At 41.4% G+C, this 23,551-nt stretch overlaps 2 protein-coding genes across 2 annotated transcripts in view; both read right to left on the bottom strand.

Moving 5' to 3' along the window:
• The window catches only part of PHOSPHO1 (phosphoethanolamine/phosphocholine phosphatase 1), a 65,761-nt gene extending 61,297 nt beyond the window's left edge, over nt 1-4,464 (bottom strand). The window contains exon 1 of the mRNA XM_033917428.1: nt 3,832-4,464. The gene's annotated coding sequence lies outside the window, so the exon portion shown is untranslated. The remainder of the gene's footprint in view (nt 1-3,831) is intronic.
• The window catches only part of ZNF652 (zinc finger protein 652), a 73,462-nt gene that overhangs the window by 13,277 nt on the left and 36,634 nt on the right, over nt 1-23,551 (bottom strand). The gene's annotated exons all lie outside the window — the stretch shown is intronic.

Here is a 23,551-nt window from a genome sequence, read left to right on the forward strand (position 1 = left end):
CAGATGGTGTATGTAGGCGTATTTATCTTGGGAGCGTAGTGTTCTCTTTGGGGTGTAGAGAGGAAGTTTGTCTGAGAAGTATTTGGGTGTCGTGTAGAGGGATTTATATGCCAACACTAGGCCTCTGAAAATTCAGCGTTTGGTTATGGGCAGCCAGTGGGCTGATATTAGTGCTGGAGAGACTGGGTCATGGGCTTGAAGGTTTTTCAGGAGTCTTATTGCTATATTTTGAACTCGCTGTAGTCGTTTGGTGTTTTTTGCTGTAAGACTGTTGAATAAAGTATTGCAATAATCTAGGGGTGTCAGGACAAAAGTATAGAGTGGTTGGATGATGTCTTATTCCGTGAAGTAGTTTCTTATCTTTTGGAGCTGGAGGAGGCAGAAGAAGGATGAAGAGACTACTTGTGAGATGTGTTTGGAGAGTGATAGGTTTGAGTCGAGAGTAATTCCTAAGCTTTGCACGTCATCTTTTGCCATCAAGGCATACTGCCTACGGTTACAGAACCTTTCTTTCTTTATAAATCAACATTGTTTGTCAGTATTCCTTGTGCCTGATTTATTCAGAGTGTTGATATCTGTAGTTATTGAGATTCTCCTCAAGGAATATTTTGGTTTGAAGTGATATTAAACAATGAACACAATTCCCTCCTGGTAGGGTTGTAAATGCTGTATTCACAGAAATCCCAAGTGACCCAAAATCAGTGCCTTTCATGCATCAAAGGCACTTCAGTGAGTAAACAAGGCTTTATATGCAGAAATAGCTGAGAGCTTAAAGCTGAGAACCATGTGGTTTTTTAAAAATCATATGCATTAGATTAATACACTGTTCTAATTCATACAGTATGTTAACATAAGAAATTAGCCCAATCCATATCATAAGTACCTGGAAAGATCCCATAAAATAGGAAGAGTCCATATTACTTATGTCCAGGTCTATTTGAACAACAGTTTGTGGACTTTTCTTCAAAGAATTTCTTCAAATTTCTTCATTCATTTTTCTATACCGTTCTCCCAGGATCCTTATTTTAAAACCTAGTTATGCTAAATTTTATCACATGCCCTAATAACGAGTTCTGGAGCTTAACTGTATGCTAAGTAGAAAAATTATTTTCTATGATTTATTTAATGTTTAAAATTTATACCCCACTAAATAGTTTACAAAAAAAATAACATATAAAAGTAATCATGATAGACAATATATACGGTACTGATATAAAATCATCTTAGCTTCATCAATAAAATTATAAACATTGACTTATTCCTATCAAGTAAACAAAAAAGCTTGTACAAAACAATATACAGTGCTCCCCTGCGAATTTGTGGTCCGCGATTCGCAGTCCTGGTCATTCGTGGTATTTTCCGACTGCAAATGACCAGGCAGGAGAGGACAGCTAGAGAGGCAGTAGAGGGCAGCTGGAGCACTGGTGAGTGAAGGAAATCACTCGCTGTATGCTCCGACCGCCTCTTCCTGTACTAAAGTCAGCCCTCACCAATCAGGAGCTGCTTTGACACAGTTCCTGATTGGTGAGGCCCAACTTTAGTACAGGAAGAGGCGGTTGGAGCATACCGCGAGTGATTTCCTTCACTATCCGGCGCTCTGGCTGCCCTCTCCAGTTGTCCTCTCCTGTCTCCCCTGCTAAAAACCGTATTCATGGTTTTTCAACATTCGCGAGGGTTCCTGGAACGGAACCCCCGCGAATGTCGGGGGAGTACTCTATTTTCTTAACTGTGAAAAAGAGACACAGGATCGTAATGTCTAGGGAGAGCCCCACCAGAGGAAAAGTACTATAGTAGACTCTCAGTTAACCGGCACCCATGGGGATTGGTAGATGCCAGAAAAATGTAGTTTCTGCTTGCTTGAGAGTTACTATTAAAAATAGGCCACAGACTGCTCCAGACAAACTACCGGACATGCGGTGGCAAAGCGTGGGCATACTCAGGTGTGGCGGGCCAAGTTTACACTTAAATTTCCACCAGAAATTGATTTTATTTTCATTTTTATTTAAAGTATTACAATATTTCTTTGATTTTTTTTTTCTGGTTGCTTGAGAGTTCTGGTTAAATGAGTTCCGGTTAACAGAGAATCTACTGTATTAGTTACAGGTACTAAATAAAAAGAATACAAATCTTCTGTCCCCAGATAGACTATAAGTGGTATAATAAATAAATAAAAATTTAGGAAGACATCTTTTGCTTGTCTGGCTTCTAACCTTCTCTTGGAGAAGGTGGTTGGGTCCTTCGTGTTCAATGAGGTAGGAAACAATATTCTTTTTGCTATCTCCTGGATCTTGAAGAATTGTAAAGTTCTAGTATCCAACTGATCTCGTCTGTCATGTAAATAGATCTTAAGGTCATCCCAAGAAATATCCACCTATAGACTCTATATTACATCCCAAAAGCATGAAAGATCAAATGGATCAGATGAACAACTTTCTTTTATTTCCATGGCAGGAGAAACTCAGTGATTGATATAAGAAAATCAGGAAGCAATTATGTGGATAAATAGACATTTACCCATTTAACTGTGTCATTTTCAGCTACAAGTGATATTCAGTTGCCACTGGATATCTGGAGATTAGCACTGCCCATTAGAACATCAGGGCAACTGTTGGGAACATTTTGGGGTGACCATAATAAGTTCATTGGATAACATCAAAATTTAGCACTGCAGTAGTAGACAAGTGATGACAATTAATTAGTTCTATATAGAACTGAGGTTTTTGGTTGGAATCTCACTGTGCTTGAATGCCTAGGGATAACTTTGGCATTATGAAGCACAGCTTCCATCATTATTTGTAGAAGCTTTTTTAAATAGATGAAGAGCAGTATCTATTGGGGAAATATGGATACAGGATGAATAATTTTTATGCTCTATTGTTTAATATTATATGTCATTATATTTTGTATGTGCAGTTTGTAACCCACTTAGGTCTTAGGCAGGATATAAGAATGTTAAATAAATAAATATTGTTGGCATGACAAGTACCAGTACCTGTCGTTCACAGAAGCAATGTGGCTATATAGCAGAGGAGACAGCAGCAGACCCAACAACAGCCTCTGAGCCAACACAGGAGATGTAAGTATAAGGCCAATAGGGTTTAAAGGCCAAGAGTTACTTTTGTTTTTTGGGATTTTTTATTAATTTTTTTTTTTTACAGCTTCTAGAGGAAGTAGTATTCCTGAGGCACTGCTTTAAAAAGGCCACCATCGCTGACCTCTGTAAGCTTCTAAAAGATCATCTGACCCTAAGAAGGCATGCCTTGCCTTTGCATATGAAGGTTACCAAAGTGCTGCCTTTCCTTGCTTCAGGAAGTTTTTAGCATGTTATTGGGCAAGCTTGGGTACGAAGCAATCCGCCACCTGCCATTGCAGAATTCCTCCTGAACACTCTGCTCAGAAGGCTGCAAGATTATAATCATCTTTTCACATAGCCAAGAGAAGAGGGAGAAAACTAACAACTTTATGGCTATCCCCTCAACACCTGGCTCCTGACGCCTATAAGATAGTCCAGCACATACCACAGGAAGAACATTACAATAGGGTCCATCAGCACACAAGATCCACAGTAGAGTGTACTTTCAACATCCTGAAGACCAGAGAAAAGCTCCTATATAGCCCTCAGAAGGCGTGCCACATATTTACAGAATGTTACAGCCTATACAACTTCACCACCCAATCTTTCTGAGGTAGACATAACTGAGTTCTCAGGTAGACGTAACTGAGAACCTGGCCAGAGGCTTTGCCTAAGCTGAAGCCCTCCCAAGGCAAGCACCAATTGCTGCTGCTCTAGCTGCCAAGAATAGATTGATACAATAAATATCAAATTCTCACCTTTGCACATAAAATAACAAATGAAGAGAAGGTACAAAGATTAGTGCAAAGCCAAAACCCCCTAAATGTCCCTTCCTCCAGTGTTGTTGCTTCTCCACTCATGCGCTTTCTGTTTGCAGTACGGTCTCTGAGGTGATGGTCCCCTCATGTCCTTCCTCATCACCATCGTCCTTCTCCACCTCTGACTATCTAGGCAGGGACTTAGTAACCTGAGAGACAATTAGTGGAGTTGGTCTGGTATCCCCCAGCAAGGAACAGAGAAGCCTTGAGTGCCAGATGGGTATACAATAGCTGCAAAGAGGCAGCAATGGTGATATGATAAGCCAGTTCCAGCTGCAGCTCCATATGTTTACATTGAAGGTTCAGCTGTTTGCATTGCGGGCCTATATGTTCCTATTGCAACACCAGCTGCCCAGTCAGGTACTTTCCGAAAGCCCTCATATCAGAGGTCATCTGTTGGATGTGGGAGACCATCACCCCCTGCTCCATCCGTAGACACTCTTCCCTTCCTCACCTAGATGGTATGAAGGAGAGTTCAGAGGCTTTGGTACCTCTAGCTGGCCCTCAGCTGGCACAGGCTTCTCCTGCTGCTGACTAGAGGATGGGGATTCCTTTTGCTGGCTGTCTGCTAGTTGGGTCTTTCATGTTCAGTGAGGTAGGAAACATTATTCTGTTTGCTGCTTCTCTGGATGCTTCTCAGGTGTTGCTGTGTCCTGCTGCCTGGATGTCCCTGGCTGTGGTTTCCCTGTAGACAAGCAAAGTAGATGGATGGTATAAGGCTCACTACTGCGTACATCTCACAGTACATATTTATATGATTATCATATCTTATTATAGTGCCTTCTCCTACAAGGTTTTGATAGCAATAGAAGCTAAGATGAGAGCAGTCAGCCAAGACTGTTTGTGCCTCATTGCCATTCTCTATGTGCCCTAGAGCAGAATGTTATGCAAGCATCATGTGCCACCCCATTAATCTGCTTGCAAACACTATGGTACATGGCAAAATCCAATGCCACTCATAGAACAGCATACCATCACTATTTATCTGTCAGGCTGGCACCACTACTTTTTATACTCCTATGCCCAGCTATTTTATACATTTATGAACAGGTAGCCAATAAGGCTATAACCCAGGGAGGTAGTCCACCTGTTTTGCTCACTTCAGATGTATTGTCATAGTAGCTAAGCAACACAGTAAATGATAGCAGATAAAGACCTTTATAGTCTATCCACTCTGCCCAATAAGGGGGTCAAGTTGTACCCACTGTTTCATCCTCTTTCTAAATAGGGATCATCTGTGTTAATCCCACATGTTTTTCAATTCCATCACTATCATAAAGACTAACACAACAGAATGGTACCTGGCAACTGTGATTGGCCCTTTTATTCGAACTGGGAGATTATTGATGTCAATGACGATGTAGGTATTTGTGTACCAGAGATATGTGGTTGCTGAATCTTTGAGTCATCCCAAGGGATTTACCTCCCACTACTTACTGAAATTGTAAACATGGACCTTGGTGTATTTTTCAGATGCTGTAATGTACATGACACAATGTGTCACAATCCAAGAAAGGTACCGAGTCTTAGAAATTATGTCTACCAAAAAGTTGAGTTCATGAAGATTCATATGCAGCAGACCACATCTTGCTAACACATCATATATTAGAGATATTACAATTTTTAGTAAGCAAATGTTTTAGGTCAAATTACTCCCCCCCCCCCCCCACACACACACACAATCAAGTTTTAGGGCTTGTTTCTAAATGAAGCAGCTACTAAGGCTTGGAATCTTTTTTGGAATTGACACATACATGGATGCTGCTTGAAAGAATACTCGTAAATGTGGAATGTGGAGCCAAGCATTTTAACATAGCAGGACACCAGAACACAGTCACACTGCATCCAAAGAAACATAGAAACTTGACAGCAGATAAAGGCCAAATGGCCCATCTAGTCTTCCCATCCCATCCACTATTCCTCCTCCCTCTAAGCGATCCCACGTCTGTCCCATGCTTTCTTGAATTTAGACAATCTGTCTCCACTACCTCTACTGGGAGACTATTCTAGGCACCTACCACCTTTTGTAAATTTTGTAAAAAAAAAAAGTATTTCCTTACATTACTCCTGAGTCTATCACCTCATAACTTTATCCTTCAGTCCAGAGCTTCCTTTCAAATGAAAGTCATGTGCATTTATGTCATGTAGGTATTTAAATGTCTCTATCATTATCTTCCCTTCCACCTTTCCTCCAAAGAATACATATTGAGATCTTTAAGTCTGACCTCGTATACCTTATGACAGACCATCAACCATTTTAGTAGCCTTCCTCTGGACTAGAGAATGACACAGGGAAGTTTTGTCCCTATCCCAACCCCATTCCCTTGAACTCAACCCTGTCCCCTTCCCGCAAGTCATCTTATCCCATCCGCACAAACCTCAAATAGTTATGATTTTATACAGAACTTATTTGATTAAAGTCTAAAAAGAAACAATATTCTGTACAATTGCCATTTTATAAACACAAATAGTAACCAGCAAGGATCAACAAAACCCGTTTCCTCTCGCCTTCACAAATATCCCCTTCACTATCGAGAAAACGGAATAAGCTAAATTATTACAGAATGCTACACAGGAAAATCACGCTAGCAGAATACCACCACAGTCACATATGACAGGAATAGTGTTAGGGTAGTGCAACTAGGGCAACTGCCCCCTGGTCAGAGAGAGCCCTCAGCCAGCTGGAAACTAAAGAAGCACAGCCTGGTCTTTGTGGTCCCCAGTTATGTCTAACACCAGCTCTAGCTGGATACATATTTCAAATCTGATATATTCTAATCACAAAATTAAAAAAATATTTTTTTTTCTACTTTTTGTTGTCTCGTCATTTTATTCTTCAAATCATGATGGTTTCAGGTGCTGGTCTCTGTTTTCTTTTGTCTTCTCTTAACTCACTTGCCAGGGTCTCCTGACCATTTGACATTTCTTCTTTCTCCATGCTCACCATCCATCTTCTATCTCTGTTGTTCACCATCTTCCTTCTCTATATCTAGTATTTCCTCTGTGCCCATCTCCCAGCCTTCATCATCTCACCAGTCTATGATCCCCTCCACCTATGTACAGTGTCACTCCTCTATATCCCTATGCCCCTCCTGTCCAACATCTTCCTTCTGCATTCTTATTCTCCCCCATGCCTAGCCATCTTCTCTGTGTGTCCATATACCCTCCCATGTCTCCCCTTTATGTCCATATACCACCCCTTGCAGATGCAGCATTCCCCTTTTTGTCCCTATTCTTATGCTTCCATTCATGCCCACCATCTTCTCTCTTTTTGTACATCTCCCTGTGTCCAGCTTCTCCCCTCTTACACCACTGTGTCTCTCACATTCTCTCTTTCCTACCTTCCTCCACTATGTTCAAAATTTCACTTGCCAGGGTCTCCTGACCATTTGACATTTCTTCTTTCTCCATGCTCACCATCCATCTTCTATCTCTGTTGTTCACCATCTTCCTTCTCTATATCTCCTATACGTCCCTTTCTAGTATTCCTCTGTGCCCATCTCCCAGCCTTCATCATCTCACCAGTCTAAAAGAGGACATGTCCGGGTTTGCTTGGATGTCTGGTAACCCTATCTATATAGCAAGGAGGAGTGATCTGAAAAGATGGATGTTATTTTGAATCTGGGACTTGACACATCCAGGCTATGGAAAGGTGCTCTGCTTGAGCAGCTCTCCACTGCCCTGAAAGTGAAACTAGCAAAGGATACCAGGATCTGTTGCAGCTTCAGGTACTATGGACATTCTTAACAGAGCATCAGGAAGATTTCAGGAATACCCTAATGGTTAGTGCAGTGAACGGAGATCCAAAGCCCAGATGCAAATCCCACTTCAGCTGTTATCATCATTTTTAATTGTAAGCCCTCCAGGGGCAGAAAAATACTTACTGTATCTTAATATCCAGTATAAGACACGTGCAAGCCAGAAGGCTATAGAAGTGGTATACATTCAGGTATACGAACAGATCAGAGAAAATTATCATGTCACTGTACCGGGTCATGGTGCACCCTCACCTAGAGTACTGCGTCCAGCACTGGTCGCCGTACATGAAGAAGAACACGGCACTACTCAAAAGGGTCCAGAGAAGAGCGACTAAGATGGTTAAGGGGTTGGAGGAGCTGTCGTACATCAAAAGATTAGAGAAACTGGGCCTCTTCTCCCTCGAACAGAGGAGATTGAGAGGGGACATGATCGAAACATTCAAGGTACTGAAGGGGATAGACTTAGTAGATAAGGACAGGTTGTTCACCCTCTCCAAGGAAGGGAGAACGAGAGGGCACTCTCTAAAGTTGAAAGGGGATAGATTCCGTACAAAGGTAAGGAAGTTCTTCTTCACCCAGAGAGTGGTAGAAAACTGGAACGCTCTTCCGGAGTCTGTTATAGGGGAAAACACCCTTCAGGGATTCAAGACAAAGTTAGACAAGTTCCTGCTGAACCAGAACGTACGCAGGTGGGGTGCTGGTCTTTGACCAGAGGACTGCCGCAATGGACCACTGGTCTGACCCAGCAGTGGCAATTCTTATGTTCTTAGGTATAGTACTTCTGTCCCTGGAGGGCTCACAATTAAAAAAAAAACAAAAAACATTACAAAACAGCTGATGTAGGATTGGAACCTTAGATTGAATCTCCCACTATTGCATTATCAAATTTGATAACCTTCTTCGTTTTTGCCAGCAGTTCACTGTTGCTCAATCCAGTCCAAGTGCATAGTAATATACCTCACCACTACTTCCATCCCCATCACACATGAGATTTCTATCCATAAAGATTCTAAATTACATTTTCTTTCCAGCAGAACTTTTATCTTGTTGAACTCTATGCCAAAGTGTCAACCATCCACTAATTTAATTTGTAGCTTGGTATTACAATGTCCTGTTTGTTGCCCTGTTTCCTTTAGGTTTCTGAAATGCTTATTATATCTAACTCTTCATTTATTGACCTACATTCTAACTCTCCCGTAACTGGGAATCATCTATTCCTGAACTACTTCACATATCATCAAAACCTCTCTATTGTAATATTCTAACTTCTGCATTTTTCCACTATATTGTACAGATAACTTTCTCTCAGGCTCTACCTTCTTTTTAAAGTTTAGTGCCAGCAGTTTGATTCCACCCCGGTTAAGGCAGAACCCATCCTTTCACAACAGGCCACCCTTTCCCCAAAATGCTGCCTAGTTCTTACCAAGACTAAATTCCTCCTCAATTCACCACAATTTCATCCACTCACTAAGACTCTGGAGCTCTGGTAGACCTCCCTTATGCAATAATATATTCTGTGTATCACAGATTTTTAACTTGAATCCATCTGCAATGCTGGCTTTATGGCGTCATCATACTGTACTGAACTCTATTCTTACTCTGCATCTTAAAGATAGACTCTGGCTGTGACCCTGACACTGTTCACCCAGAGAGACATCTGGACCAAGTCAGAGGCATGCAATAACCTTGGGCAAGGACACTGTGCCAAGTTGGCACCAGACTGCTTGGTGCCTCAGAAATATCCAAGGGAAACACAAGCTCCAAAATTATCTCCTATCCATTGCCTTCCCTGTTTGGCTGCAATGCACTGGGCGGGATAGGAGTTCTAGGGTGTGTTTCCAGCTCGTGACGATCCTGATCATGATGTTATCATGGCTTGAAGGACATTTCTGATAAGACTGTGGATAAAAGATGTACAGAGTAGCAAGAAGAATATCATTACATCACAAGGGCCAGTCATCTGCCTGTGTATAGAAATAACCCAATAATGTCTTTATTTCATTCTAAAAGCCTGTTATCACTATTAATACAGAGTGTGTCTCAATCCATCTGAAATCCATATATTGCATCATTCCACAAATTTGTTTTGGGAACTTTTTAATTTCTTTTGTTTATATTTTGTTTTTGTAAACAAAACTTTTTATTTTTTTATTAGTTCCACATGGTCCTTGTAGCCTACCAGCAAAAGGAAGGATTTCTGAACTCTTGGAATCCTGATTCTCAAGGGTGAATTAGGTTCTTCTCGTCAATATAATCTTTCAATTGTAAGAGACCGCTTTTTCTATCAATATAGAAAGGAATGCTAGATTTCAGACTGGTCAGTAATTTTCAGGCTGAGAATAGTGCTGCCCGATTCACCAATTCACTTCAGTGAACCAATTCAAATCAATTCATTAAAAAAAAAAAAAAAATTGGACTCACTGATTGAATCCTGAATACCTCCAGGCCTCCTAAAGCAGCAACGGAAGGTCGGCCAGCAGAAGCAGCGCTCTGAACAGGTTGCTCCTGACCTGTCACTGATGACATCACTGATGATGCAGCAGAGGGAAGCCCAGGCGGGGCAGGTTGCGAGCAGTCTGTTCAGAGTGTTGCTTTTGTTGGACGGCCACTGCTGTTGTTCTGCTGCTGCTTTAGGAGGTTTGAAAGGGAGAGTTTGGTCTGGAGCTGCTGTACAGGGGAACAGGAGGAATGGAAAGCTGCTGCTCAGGGAGATGGGAGGGATGGAGAGATGCTGCTCAGACGGATGGAAAGCTGATCAGAGGGAAGGAAAGCTGTTGCACAGGGGAGTGGAGAGAGGAAGGGAGAGATGCAACAGAGGTAGAAATCTTACATATGGTGGAGGGGAGGAAGACATGCATGGAGAAGAGAGAGGGAGAAATGTTGGACATAGAGTGGAGGGCAAGAAGAGATGGTGCATGGGAAGAAAGAAATGTTGCCCATGATAATGGGGGGGGGGGGGGGGGAGAAGAGATAGATGTTGAATGGAGGGGAATAGAACGGTTTGACCCATGGCACAAGGAAGGTGGGTGAGTGAGAGAGACAGATGATAGACAGTGGGAACGAAACAGAAATGCTGGATATGGCAGTAGAAGGGAAGGTACAGAGATGGAAGATGGATAGTGAGCACAGAGAAAGAAGAAAACATTAAATGGGTAGGAGACCCTGGCAAACGAGTTAACAGAAGACAGAGGCTGGGACCAACATGATTTGAATAATAAAATGACCAGACAACAAAAGGTAGAAAAAATAATGCTATTTTCTATTTTGCGATTACAACATGTCAGATTTGAAATCTGTATCCTGCCAGAGCTGATGTTAGACATTGAGCAAGAATTAGGACCAAACAGAGAGGAAACATCTTTTTTTGTTTATTTTGTTTACACCCTAGCGCTGGCGTGGGGTGGGAGAAGGCAAAGGGGTGGGTGGGGATAGGTGAAGAGGCTACAAAATAAACCCACCAGGACGTTTGAAAAAAACAAACAAAATAATCCCCATGTGATTGGGAATCAAATTGAAAAATCAATTCAATAGACCAAATCGAATCGAAAAATTTTTCTGAATCGGACAGCTTTAGTTGAGAGGGATTTAAAAGTGATTTCTTTAATACTGGATGAACCACAGCATGTTTACAGGTTCTCCTTACCATATAGACTGTGCCATTACTCTGGCACAGTTTGGGAGTGATTTCTGTGTGCTAATTAAGCCTTCTCCTCTGTTTGTGCTGTTCCATAAGAGAAAATCTTGGCATAGACATTTATCAGTAATTGTAGTCAGAGAGCCTTTGGCTAGGAATGGGATGAAGAGAAGTTCTCTCTCTTTTTTTCTTCTGGTACTTTTATACACAGTTTGAGTTGTAAAGCTGAAACACAGACTGTGCCACTGTTTTAAATACCTTTGCCCACACTTATCTTTGAATGACTTGTACAGCCATGTTATTCCTTGTTTTATGTGTGCTGCACACTGCAATTAACAAATTCCATCAGATTGCAGTCTAATATTATCTCCACAGTATTGCTTTGAGCTGCAGATGGCTTTGCTTAAGCTTAAATGCAAGCAGACACTGTGGGCCAGATTCTATAAATGGCGCCAAGTAGATGCTGGTCGGTGCGGTTGCCAATCAAAAAAATCAATGCCATTTATAGAATCACACCTAGCAGCAACTAAACGGATATAATAATAATAATAATAATTTTATTCTTATATACCGCCATACCCGGCGAGTTCTAGGCGGTTTACATCAGTTAGATTAGGATCCGCATTGACAAGCAGATTTACAACAATTTATCAGATATATAATAAATTTTAACCGAACTTGACAGAGGATGAAGGGAGATTGTGGAAGATAGGGAAGAGAGAAGCTATCGTGGGGGAGGAGAAGAGCAGGGGGGCGAAGTGTTAATGTAAGCGGGGGGGGGGGGGGGACCATTAGGGGTCTTGTTTGCTGAATAGGTAAATTTTGAGTGATTTTCTGAAGCCGAGGTAAGTGGGGGCCTTGAGTATCATTTGGGCATTGCTAGGCGTCCAAGACACAGACACCACTCTATTAGGCCAGCTTTTCACTCGCCTAATTTCAGAGGTGCCTATGTCGTACGCATAATGACACCTAACTCAACCATTCCTATTCTCTACCCATAACCACACCTACTTTTTAACATAGGCATTGTTAGGCGTCCCTAGGCGTTGGGACGGTGCCTCCACTTAGGCGTACTAAAGGTTTGGCGTTGAATTCTTAAATTGCTTAATTTCTTTTTTTTTTTTTTTGATTGTCTGAAAACTGGCGTGGTCAATGACCACAACAATTAATCCAATTAAAAAATTAAGTTTGGTGCGGATCCCAAACTTAAGCATTGCTAGGCGGCCGCGATTAAGGCGTCATTTATAGAATTGCCCAGGGTATTCCTAGATCTCGTAACTATGGAAAAAAGAGGATTAACCTCACCTTCTCCATGGATAGTAACTCATTACCAACCCAATATTCTCAAGACAGCAATTTATCCCAGTTGTAGAGAAACATGTTTTTCAGGCTAAGAAATAAACTGTCAATCAAGAAAGGAGAATTAATAGATCAGGTCTTGAAGTTTTACACAATTTAAATGATCACAGCTCTAATAAATTTATAAACCACATCCTAAAATCCTTTTCAAATTAAAGTGAAGTGCTCAGACCTTATAACCAGTGCTTTAGTGTTGTCACTAAAATGAGGTTAACAAGGGGACCTTCATCACCTTCACTGTCCCCTAACCACCTTACCAGGGGACAGTGAAGGCGATGAAGGTCCCCTTGTTAACCTCATTTTAGTGACAACACTAAAGCACTGGTTATAAGGTCTGAGCACTTCACTTTAATTTGAAAAGGATTTTAGGATGTGGTTTATAAATTTATTAGAGCTGTGATCATTTAAATTGTACAAGATCGTCATCACAGGATATTGATATTTATTTCCCTATTAATTAGTTTATTTGAAGTTTTACACAGACATGCTTATAGTCAGACAACCCACTAAATACTTAAAGTATATGGTGAAAATTATATGATCAGGCTTGTGCAAAATTCCTGTCTGGATTACATCTCAGGGACTAGTACCTAACTGTGAGCCATGAGCTTGCGGCCAGAATATGAAGTAACTATGGCAGCCCCTCATATTTCAGTGGATAGTGGAGAAAGCTCCTTATTTAATCAGAGAGCCGCTCCAGAGCGTGGAAATAAAAGAGGAAGAGGAACAATCTTTTTGTTCAGTATCTGATCAAAGTGACAGCTCTTCAGATCAGGAAACTAATTGTGCACTGTTAACCCCAGATTTTCTTTCTCTGCCCACAATCTCTGAAACCAAAAGTGAATCAGAACAAAAATATATCTCTATATATCACAGTTTTGCCCTCAGATGTAAAAATAATACATGCTGCTGATTTCTCCACACAAACACACCAAGATCATAAGACAGCATGATTCAGTGAATGAGGAGGCCTTAGAAAGCACTTGTTTTTGCCTAAATATCGTGTTTCCCCGAAAATAAGACCTACCCCAAAAATAAGCCCTAGCATGATTTTTGGAGTAGGTCTTAATATAAGCCCTACCCCCAAAAATAAGCCCTAGTTGTCACCAGCGGCAGCAGTGCTCCCCCCGCAACCCTTTCATCTCTGCCACTCATCCGAACCCCGACCATGAGACCGAAATACAGTACCTTATAACAAACCACATTGTCGGCAGCACAGGCCCCATTGCGGCTTTGTCATGCCCGGCGTTCCTCTGCTGTGTTGCTTATGATGTCATCAGCAACATGGCAGAGGAACGCCCGGGCGTGAGAAAGCCGTGATGGGGCCTGTGCTGCCAACGATGCAGGTTGTTATAAGGTACTGTATTTCGGTCTCGTGGTCGGGGTTCGGATGGGTGGCAGAGATGAAAGGGTCAACAGGGAGAGGGGGGTGCGTGGTGGCGGTAGGGGGGGATGGGAGAGAGGGATATAGGCTGCAAGGGTTCTGCTGCACATGTGAGGAAGAGAAAGGAAATAGGAAGAACTGGGATGGAGAACTGAGGAGAGGGAGGAAGAGAATCATTATACGTGAAAAAAATAAGACCTCCCCGAAAATAAGACCTAGTGTCTTTTTTGGGCCCAAAATTAATATGACAGTGTCTTATTTTCGGGGAAACACGGTATTTGAAAGTTACAGAAGATAGTTCTTGTGGTGCAATGTCTAATCAACAGAGATCAATAATAAAAGCATCACAGGGACTAGACGCTGAATCCCTTGTACAAAAGCATTCTGGAATCAGATGTCAGCATAATTCATTTAATGAGAGGGTAAAAGTCTTATTTTTGCCCATTACTCACAGGTACCAGTAATGCAAACAGAACATTAACTGTGTTTCCCAAGTTCTCTCAATAATTGTGCTTCCCCACTCAGAAGGAGGAAGCAGAAACCCAAACCTACCAGATATCAGTACAAAGTTCACAGCAAAACTGATCAGCCTTTTCAGTTCCAGGCAACGGATCGCTCAAAGAAAAGTCAGCACAGAAGATTAAGCGCATCAGAGAAATCATGCAGAAAAACAGGGAAAGTTCCGAGATGACTGTCGGCATCTTGCATAAACCCATCACTGAAATAAAATAGCTTAACCCTTTCTATTCCCATCTCATAGGTGAGGTATTCCTGCCATTTGGAATGAGTGCTTCCAGGAGAAACAACCAGGAATCTGTCAAGTCAGCTGAACACACCCATAAAATAACTGGTTTACTTAACCTCAGGAGGTGAGCATCAGTGGCAACCAAGCTGATGATCTAGTCAGAGAACAAATAAATCTCGAATGAAGGAGGTCAGTTGATTTGGTAAGCCCCTTTTCTTGGATGTGAACAGAAAGACAAATGTTCAAAATGTATTAACTGGAAAAATAAATAGGAACCAAGGAAAATATGTTTGCCTTTGCTTGTCTCGTCAGTGTGAAATGTTATCTTCAGGGTCTATTCACATCCCATAGGTGCAAAGGTGTTAATGGGAATGGGCACCCTTAGCCTATAGCAAGGTGTGGTGGCCTGGTTTGTGTCTGTGAGCTGTAAAATCCCTCAGGATAGCAGCTCCTCCTCCAGCTTGCAACATCCTCCTTGATACCTATTTCCACAAAGGGGAGTCTATTCCAAGGCTCTAAATTCAGCTGGTCTGGGCTTCTGCTTTTAAATTTTCCTGCTGATTAAAGACGATTCCAACACACTTCTTCTCTGAGTTCAGTAATCCACCAGCAAGTATTATAATCCAGAAACAAACATGGGAATCCTCTAGCAGTATTTCTTAAATTGGTCCTGGAGTTCCCTCTTGCCAGTCAGGTTTTCAGGAAATCCACAATGAATATGCATGGAAAAGATTTGCATACAATGGAGACAATGTATGCATACCAATCTCATGCCTATTCATTGTGGAAATCCTGAAAACCTGACCAGGACCAACTTGAGAATAAATGCTTTAGCAAGTATTGTAATTCCTAAACAGTTATTGTATTCCCCCTAGGAGTTCATAAACAATCCTTTGGAACAGTGGCGTACCAAGGGGTGGGGGGGGCTTCCGTCCCGAGTGCATGCCCCAAGAGGGAGCACAGCTGGCCTCCCTCCCTATTCTGCCTCTGCTGCCTTCCTTAACCAGCAGCAGCGGCAGTAAACGTTAACTCAGAGGCGTCTGCGGCCCAACTTGTGCTCCCTCCGGCGGATGTTTAGCTTCTGGCCAGCTCCCCTGCAGCAGTGGTTTTTCCGTTTAAAGCCGCAGCCGTCGGCTCCTCATGTGATCCGCGGCTGCGTCGTAAGCATTCCCTCTGATGTCAGAGAGAAGGCTTCCGATGCTACCGCGAATCACGCGAGATGTCAACACCCATGGCTTTGAATTGAAAACCGGCCGCAGCAAGGAACCGGCCAGAAACGCTGTTGCTGCTGCACAGGGAAGGGAGGGGGTTAGGGAAATGCTGCTGCTGCACAGGGAAGTGGTGGGGGGAGAAATGCTGCTGCTGCACAGGGAAGGAAAGGGGGAGAGAGAAATGTTGCTGTAGCACCCAATTGGGGAGAGAGAGAAGGAGGGAGAAGGAAGCCATGGGAGAGGAACCAGAGATGTCAAGTCCATGGGAAGGAGGGAAAGGAGATACCAGACCATGGCAGGGGAGGGAGAGATGCCAGGGCATGGGAGGGGAGGGAAGGAGACAGATGCAAGACCAGGGGAAAGGAAAGAAGAAGGGAGGGAGAGAAAGGAAGAAGAGGAGATGTCAGATAATGGAGGAGAGGGGGAGTTGGAAGGAGAGGAGAGAGATGCCAGACCATGGTGTGGCGTGGAAAGGAGAAGAGAGAGAGAGATGCCAAACCATAGGGAAGGGGGTGGAGATAGAAAAATGGAGAGGAGGTGAAGCTGAAATGAATCATATACAAAGGAGAGAAGGGGCACAGGATATTGAAGGAACATAGAAAGAGGGAAGATGCCATATGGAAGAGAGAGTGGACAGTGGATTGAAGGGGGTAGAGAGAGAGGGCAGAAGCTGGGTGAAAGGGGCAAAGGGGGGTGCAGATGTTGCACGGAAGGAAGAGAGGACAAATGCTGTATAGAAAGAAGAAAGCGAAGAGAAGATGATTAAAGTAGAAATGACAAAAGGTAGAAATATTTTTTTGTTGCTTTACTTTCTTATTTCTCATTATTTGTTTTATTTCTATTTACATCTACTAGCTTTATATTTTGCACAGTATTAGGGGACATGTGTCAATGTTTCTGTGGTGTTGCATTGTATGCAGAGTCTGGTTTCTTGGTGGTTCAGTTTAACTTTTATCTACATATTTCTATTTTTAGTTTGTGATTATACCATATTGGATGAGGGTATATTTCTGTTCTGTGTGTATGAAAAGGACATAGTTTTCAGTTGGCATTGACTGTACAGGATCAATTGACTGTGCAAGATCTGGTTTGTTTAGTTTTACAATGTATGTGTTGATGTTCTAGTGCTCACTGCAGTGTTTAAGATGCTGCCTTTTCCTAGGTATACTCTTGTACGATATGTGGATTGTTACTAAAAATCATATTTTTCATATAGATGAGGGGGTGTCAAAAAATGATGGGCCCCGGGTGTCACATATGCTTGGTACGCCACTGCTTTGGAATCCCCCAGCAAGGATTGTACTTCATAAGCAGTTATTGCATTCCTCTAGCAATTCATAACAATCCTAGCACAGATTATAATTCATAAGCAGTCCTTGTATTCCACTAATGATTCATAAGCAGTCTGTGTAGTCTACCAGCAATACCACCTTCCCACCCCAAACTTCCCCTTTCTCCTCACCCCTCACACAGCAGTTTATTAGTCACTGTGGTCACCGATTGGGTTGCTGCTGTTTCTCCTAATTCTTACAACATATCCTTCTAATTCTTACAATATATATTGTGCAACAGGCTATATTGTGCTTATAAACTTTCTTTTTATTGACTGTCTAGGAAGTAACAGTCCACGGCTTGAGGTTCGGTCGGCCCTCTTGCTTCTGATCCAGTCCATTCTATATACTCCACAGCCCCTCACAATTCTCCTCCACCCCCAGGTGAGGAAAAGGCCAATAGGCAGAGCTCTGGTATAGTTTTCCCCGGGAGGAATGATATACTGTTTCTGAACTCAAGGGAATTGGACTTCATCTTGCTTTTGCCACCCCCCACCCCCGGTGGGAAGGAGGAAGTTCCCCTCTATATGGAGAAGTAAAGACTAGGCACTCTCTGCTCTTTTCCTTCGTAGATTCTTAAAGGAAAAGAGCAGAGCGTGCCTGATCTTCAAAACCCTCTTTATTAGTAACAATTGATAAAAAAACATATGGAAAGTAGTCATGATTAATCATAAAAACATGGCAATTCATGTAGGAAAACATGAACTCGACACAGACCGTGTTTTGGCTAAATTGCCTGCACCAGGAGTCCCAAAATGATAAATAACAAACCAGCATTGAGATCCAAATCCGCGAGTATGAAAACTAGATTATACAAATGTGCCATTTTGCGACTCCTCATGCAGGCAACTTAGCCGAAACACGGTCCGTGTCAAGTCCATATTTTGCTACATGAATTGCCATGTTTTTATCTATTCGATTTTCTATACCGTTCTCCCAAGGGAGCTCAGAATGGTTTACATTAATTTATTCAGGTACTCAAGCATTTTTCCATATTTGTCCCGGCGGGCTCACAATCTATCTAATGTACCTGGGGCAATGATGGATTATGACTGCTTTGCATATGGTTTTTATCAACTGTTAAGAATAAAGAGGGTTTTGAAGACCAGGGACCTGCAAGGGAGTTCTGGTGAGGTGTTTATGTGGTCTTGATAAGAACTTTTATTTGAATAAGGTGCAGAAATTGACAAAATAAATTGTTCAATAATACAAAAGAACACTGTATATGAATTGTGGTATAGACTCGACACGGATCGTGTTTCGGTTGTGAAACCACCTTCTTCCGGGGTCCTAAGACAATAAAATAAAAAATAATAAATGGAGAGTAAATGAAATAATAAATGAATGAAGAAAAACATAAATTAATAATGATGAATGAAAATAAAAATAATTCAAACAGGGATTGGACGGATTCCTGAGGGATAAAGGGATCGTGGGATACTGAGAGAAGTATCCAGGAAATAAGTATAGAAACCCGACCAGGTCGTGCATGTGCAAAACCGGAGGGTTAGGACTTCGATGGGAAGATAGGACTTCAATGGGAAACCAGGGTGGCAAGGGGGCCCCTTCTGATGATTCAGACAGGTGACCTGTTTGGGCCGCCGCGGGAGCGGACTGCTGGGCATGATGGACCTATGGTCTGACCCGGCGGAGGCACTGCTTATGTTCTTATGTTCTTATAAAAAAAAAGGAGGAAAGATAAGAAAAACTAAGTAGATAAAAGGAGAGACCCTCAAATTATACCCATAAAAGCTTAAACGTGACGGACAGGAGAAACAGAACCATTCTGCTATGAGTGTATAAGCGCTGACCGGTTTAAGTCCGATGTGATGAATAAGGCATAATTAAGAGGAAAGTAAAGTGCAAACCACACAGGAGAGGCAGTAGAAAAAGAAAAAAAAGAATTAGACCAAAATAATTGCACCAAAACAATGTGGTATAATAATAGCTGTGAGGAAAGAAATGGGAAATCGTAGAAGTTACTGCTATAAACCACAAAACTTCAAACTTGCCAAACCCGCAATACAATACTGTGCACTGCAAAAAATAATAATAATGAGAAATAGTGATGTAAGAACAACCCGGCAGGAGGGAAAAACGGACCAAAAATGAGGCGGTATACGTGAGGAATCATTAAAACAGTATTCGTGAGGAAGCTGTGAAACCAATGCATTACGTTATACGTGAAAATATAAATACAAGAAACTGCTATTGCCGAGGAAAAAAGGAAAATAGCAATACTGTGTGTACCATATGAAAACAAAACCTCCTAAGCCAATTTTGTAATTACAGTGTCATATAAACGTGATGGGAATGAAAAGTAAATGATAATAATCGTGGAGGTGATTTCCCAATGTGGTGTAAGGTGATCATACTATGAAATTCATATTTGAATTTAAAAAGCCCAAGCAGATGACTTATCAAACTAGCATACTCTGATTCGACTGGAAGACGTTGCGGGAAAACCAGACATAAGACTGATCAAAGAATGGCAAAAGTGTCGTGTCATGACGGCAAGATGACATAAGAGAACATCAGTGAAAAATTGTATCCTCATGTGCAGAATTAGGGCATGAATGGGAGGAAAACCAATGTGTAGGAAGGGAGTGATTAGAAAGCGTGACATGTGGCAGTGTAGGTAAATGAGTTGTGCCGTGTCATCTGTATGGAAAACTATGAGATGAAAGTATGTAAATGTAGAACAACATGACCTAACCTTGAGACAATCTGATAAGTAAACCTTGTGACAGTGGCACCCTTTTTGCGAAGTCACTACTCTGTCACCATTGCTGGGTGGCCAGTCCATCACTTTGCTGGCCCCTCCCACGTCCAAAAGGTCTTGTTCTAGGCGTTTTGGACATATTTTTCGAGAATGGATTTTGGACGCTGCCGACTTTGAGCAACTAGCGCCCTAGGCCCAAAATGGACAGACGTTTATTTTGATTATGCCCCTCTAAGCGTCTGTGTTAGGCGCCAGTATATTAGGCCAGGAAAACCCTGGCCTAATGTAACGGCACCTACCACTAGAACACCTAAGCCTGCTTAGGCGCTGCTAGGCCTGATTCTATAAACAGTGCTTTATGGTTGACATCTGTACTGACCAGTGCCTACAAGTTAAGCGCCATTTATAGAATCACTTCCATAACCTCTTGCTAACTGGGAGATAATTTTACATGCGACACTTATTGCAAGAGACTGGACAGCACCCCTCGTGCCGACTGCTGTCTGCATCCTAGTATTACCAGGTTGTTTAATTAATTAAAACTTAAGGTACTAGGGATATTAGACCAATATAAAGAGCCTTAAGATTATATGGTATACTGTGTGTTTTATTTAGTGTTTGCTTCTCAGCAAGTAATGAAATGTAATTAAAACTCTGTAATGAAAACTCCTTTCTTGTTATCCTAATTATAATAATTGACTATAAATTAAGACTATAAATGAAGAGATGTGCTAGGAGTGGGTGGGAGTGGGAATGAAGACTGATCTAGGCCCTGCTTTGCCTTCTTGCAGGGGTAGGGAACTCCGGTCCTTGAGAGCCGTATTCCAGTCGGGTTTTCAGGATTTCCCCAATGAATATGCATGGAAAGCAGTGCATGCATATTCATTGGGGAAATCCTGACTGGAATATGGCTCTCGAGGACCGGAGTTCCCTACAGTTCCCTACCCCTGCTCTAGAGGCTGTTTGTTAATGCTGTTTCAATTAACTTTCTACCTCTGGCAAAAAGTTCAACTTTTAGATATGGAAACTAGTTAATAAATAAAGTTGTCTCCTTTCTAATTCAAACTGTCTTTTATCAATGAACCTAACTAACTAACTAAAGCTTGACTTTATATACCGAGTCATCATTCAAAGAAAGCTCGACTCGGTTTACAACAGTTTAGAAACTAAGAAAAATTTACAATGATAAATAGAAATTGAAAAGAATATAAACTTTCAAGGGAATTAACTTTCAAAATGTTTAGCGAATAGAGTAGTTTTTAAAGATTTACGGTAAGACTGAAACGAACTGGAGCTCCTCAGACTAAAGGGGAGATCATTCCAGAGTTGAGAAATTTTAAAGACCAAGGACTGGCTGAAGATCTTAATTCCTTTAATCCCTTTTCTAGAAGGAAGGGAGCGTTTTAATTGTTGGGTGCCTCCTGCAAAGGAAAATCTATAAATATTCCATAATAAAGGAATGAGGGGAATAAAAATACAGTGTAGAATTTTAAAAGCAATGCAAGCACTTTTAAATTGAACCCTAACATAAACCGGAAGCAAAGGAGCATGGTCAAATTTGCTTTTTTCCAAAGATCAGCTTCGCAGCAGTATTTTGAATTAGCTGTAATCTTTGGAGACAAATTTTAGTGATGCTGAGGTAGATAGCATTTTATTGCAATCTTTTAAATCATCAGAGCACAGAGCAAAATAATGTTCACTTACCCAGAGAAATGTCCTTTTCCCGTACTCTGGAGCTGGTTGTACCTGGTCCTCCATCTGAAGTTGTGCTGCAAGAGATGCCTGGATTTCTTATCTCTCAGTCTCAGAGAGTCACACAGGTTTTTATGTCCTTAAACTCACATATTATTTTGAAGCATTTTAATAATACTAATAGGTTTACCTCTATTAGATAGTGGTGGGTGAGGGACCATTTCAAATACCCTACAGCCAATGTGGAAAATATCATGATAGAGCTCATGCAGAACAGGAGCACAAGGTCCAAATGCTTTGTAGGATTTGCCACAGGGCACTTCTGTTCATTGCACTAGGGTCACTGTTTAGCTCAGCTGGGTCAGTCGCAAATACTTTATCAATCCAGAACTTAAAAGGGGGAGAGTGCGGCACAGCGGTTAAAGCTACAGCCTCAGCACCCTGGGGTTGTGGGTTCAAACCCATGCAGCTCCTTGTGACCCTGGGCAAGTCACTTAATCCCCCCATTGCCCCAGGTACATTAGGTAAATTGTGAACCCACCAGGACAGACATGGAAAAATGCTTGAGTACCTGAATAAACCCATTCTTAGCTCTCCTGGGAGAACGGTATAAAAAATAAAATAAATCAATCTAGAGGTAGATATGAAATATATTAAATACTGGATGCAGGTATAGCAGGAGCAACTGATCTCCCAAGGAAAGACTTACATGGCATCATCACCACTGCAATTTACGTGCCTATCAAATTACTCAGAATACTTATGATTTCACTATCGTTAAAGATTTATCAAATGAAAAACACACCTTTATGCAATTTGTGAAAGAACATGCCAATGACCTGTTGAGTGAATTAGATTTATTTATTTCCTGTCATAGATTGAATTTTAGGTGGATTACAAAGTCACATTCACAATTTATAAAAACATAGCAAACAGTAAAATGATTAACGCAATAATATTTGTCTTTGTATCTCGTTTTCAATCATTAGATTCTAAGAGGAAAATTGCCTCTGTTATTTCCGTAGCCTTCATGAATACCCCATAATACTGGGATACTGTTCCATCATTTTCTATCCTATATTAAATTCCGTAAGCCTCTTTAAATAAAATGGTCTTTTAATACAGCCTTAAATTCCCTTCAGATTCTGTAACAGCTGCATGTCATCTGAAAGAGCATGCCGTAATTGGGGACCTTTGATATAGAAGATTGAATTCCTATATTCATCTAGTCACGCTGAATGAAAAGATGGCACGTCCAACTTATTTAAAGTTGTTGAACGTAATAATCTAAAAGGTTAATCTGATGAGATGTCAGTAAGTCACTTATTTAGTATCACCAGATGTCAATAACGAAGCTTTTGACAAATTGATTAAAATCACTTGAGCCTCTTCAAATCAATTTGCTTTTCATCTAGGCTCAGCTATTCCTTTGGATGTAAATCTGCACTGTAGGGCGTTTGCATTTATTCTGAATTTACCATTTATTTTGCCTGAAAATGTTTACGAATTAAAACGGGTAATTAAATTGGGGAGTTGGAATAAGAATTTGTATGCCTGTGTGAACATGCCATCATGACAACCCACACCAATACCTTGTGCCTAATTTGGATATGTGGCAATGCACAAGAATGAAGGTGAATTAAAAATTAAAGGCAGTTGTTAAATTACGCGATAATCGAAACAGAGCTAACGAAATGCAACATATATACTTGTACATTGCCTGTTGGATAGTTCATCCACTCACAATGCAGTGCTTGGCCTTTTAGTTGTGTGGCAGCCATGAGGTCAGAAACATGGATGCTCCATTGCAAGACTGCACCATTG

This window comes from Geotrypetes seraphini, chromosome 13 (assembly GCF_902459505.1).
Source record: "Geotrypetes seraphini chromosome 13, aGeoSer1.1, whole genome shotgun sequence".
Taxonomy (NCBI): domain Eukaryota; kingdom Metazoa; phylum Chordata; class Amphibia; order Gymnophiona; family Dermophiidae; genus Geotrypetes; species Geotrypetes seraphini.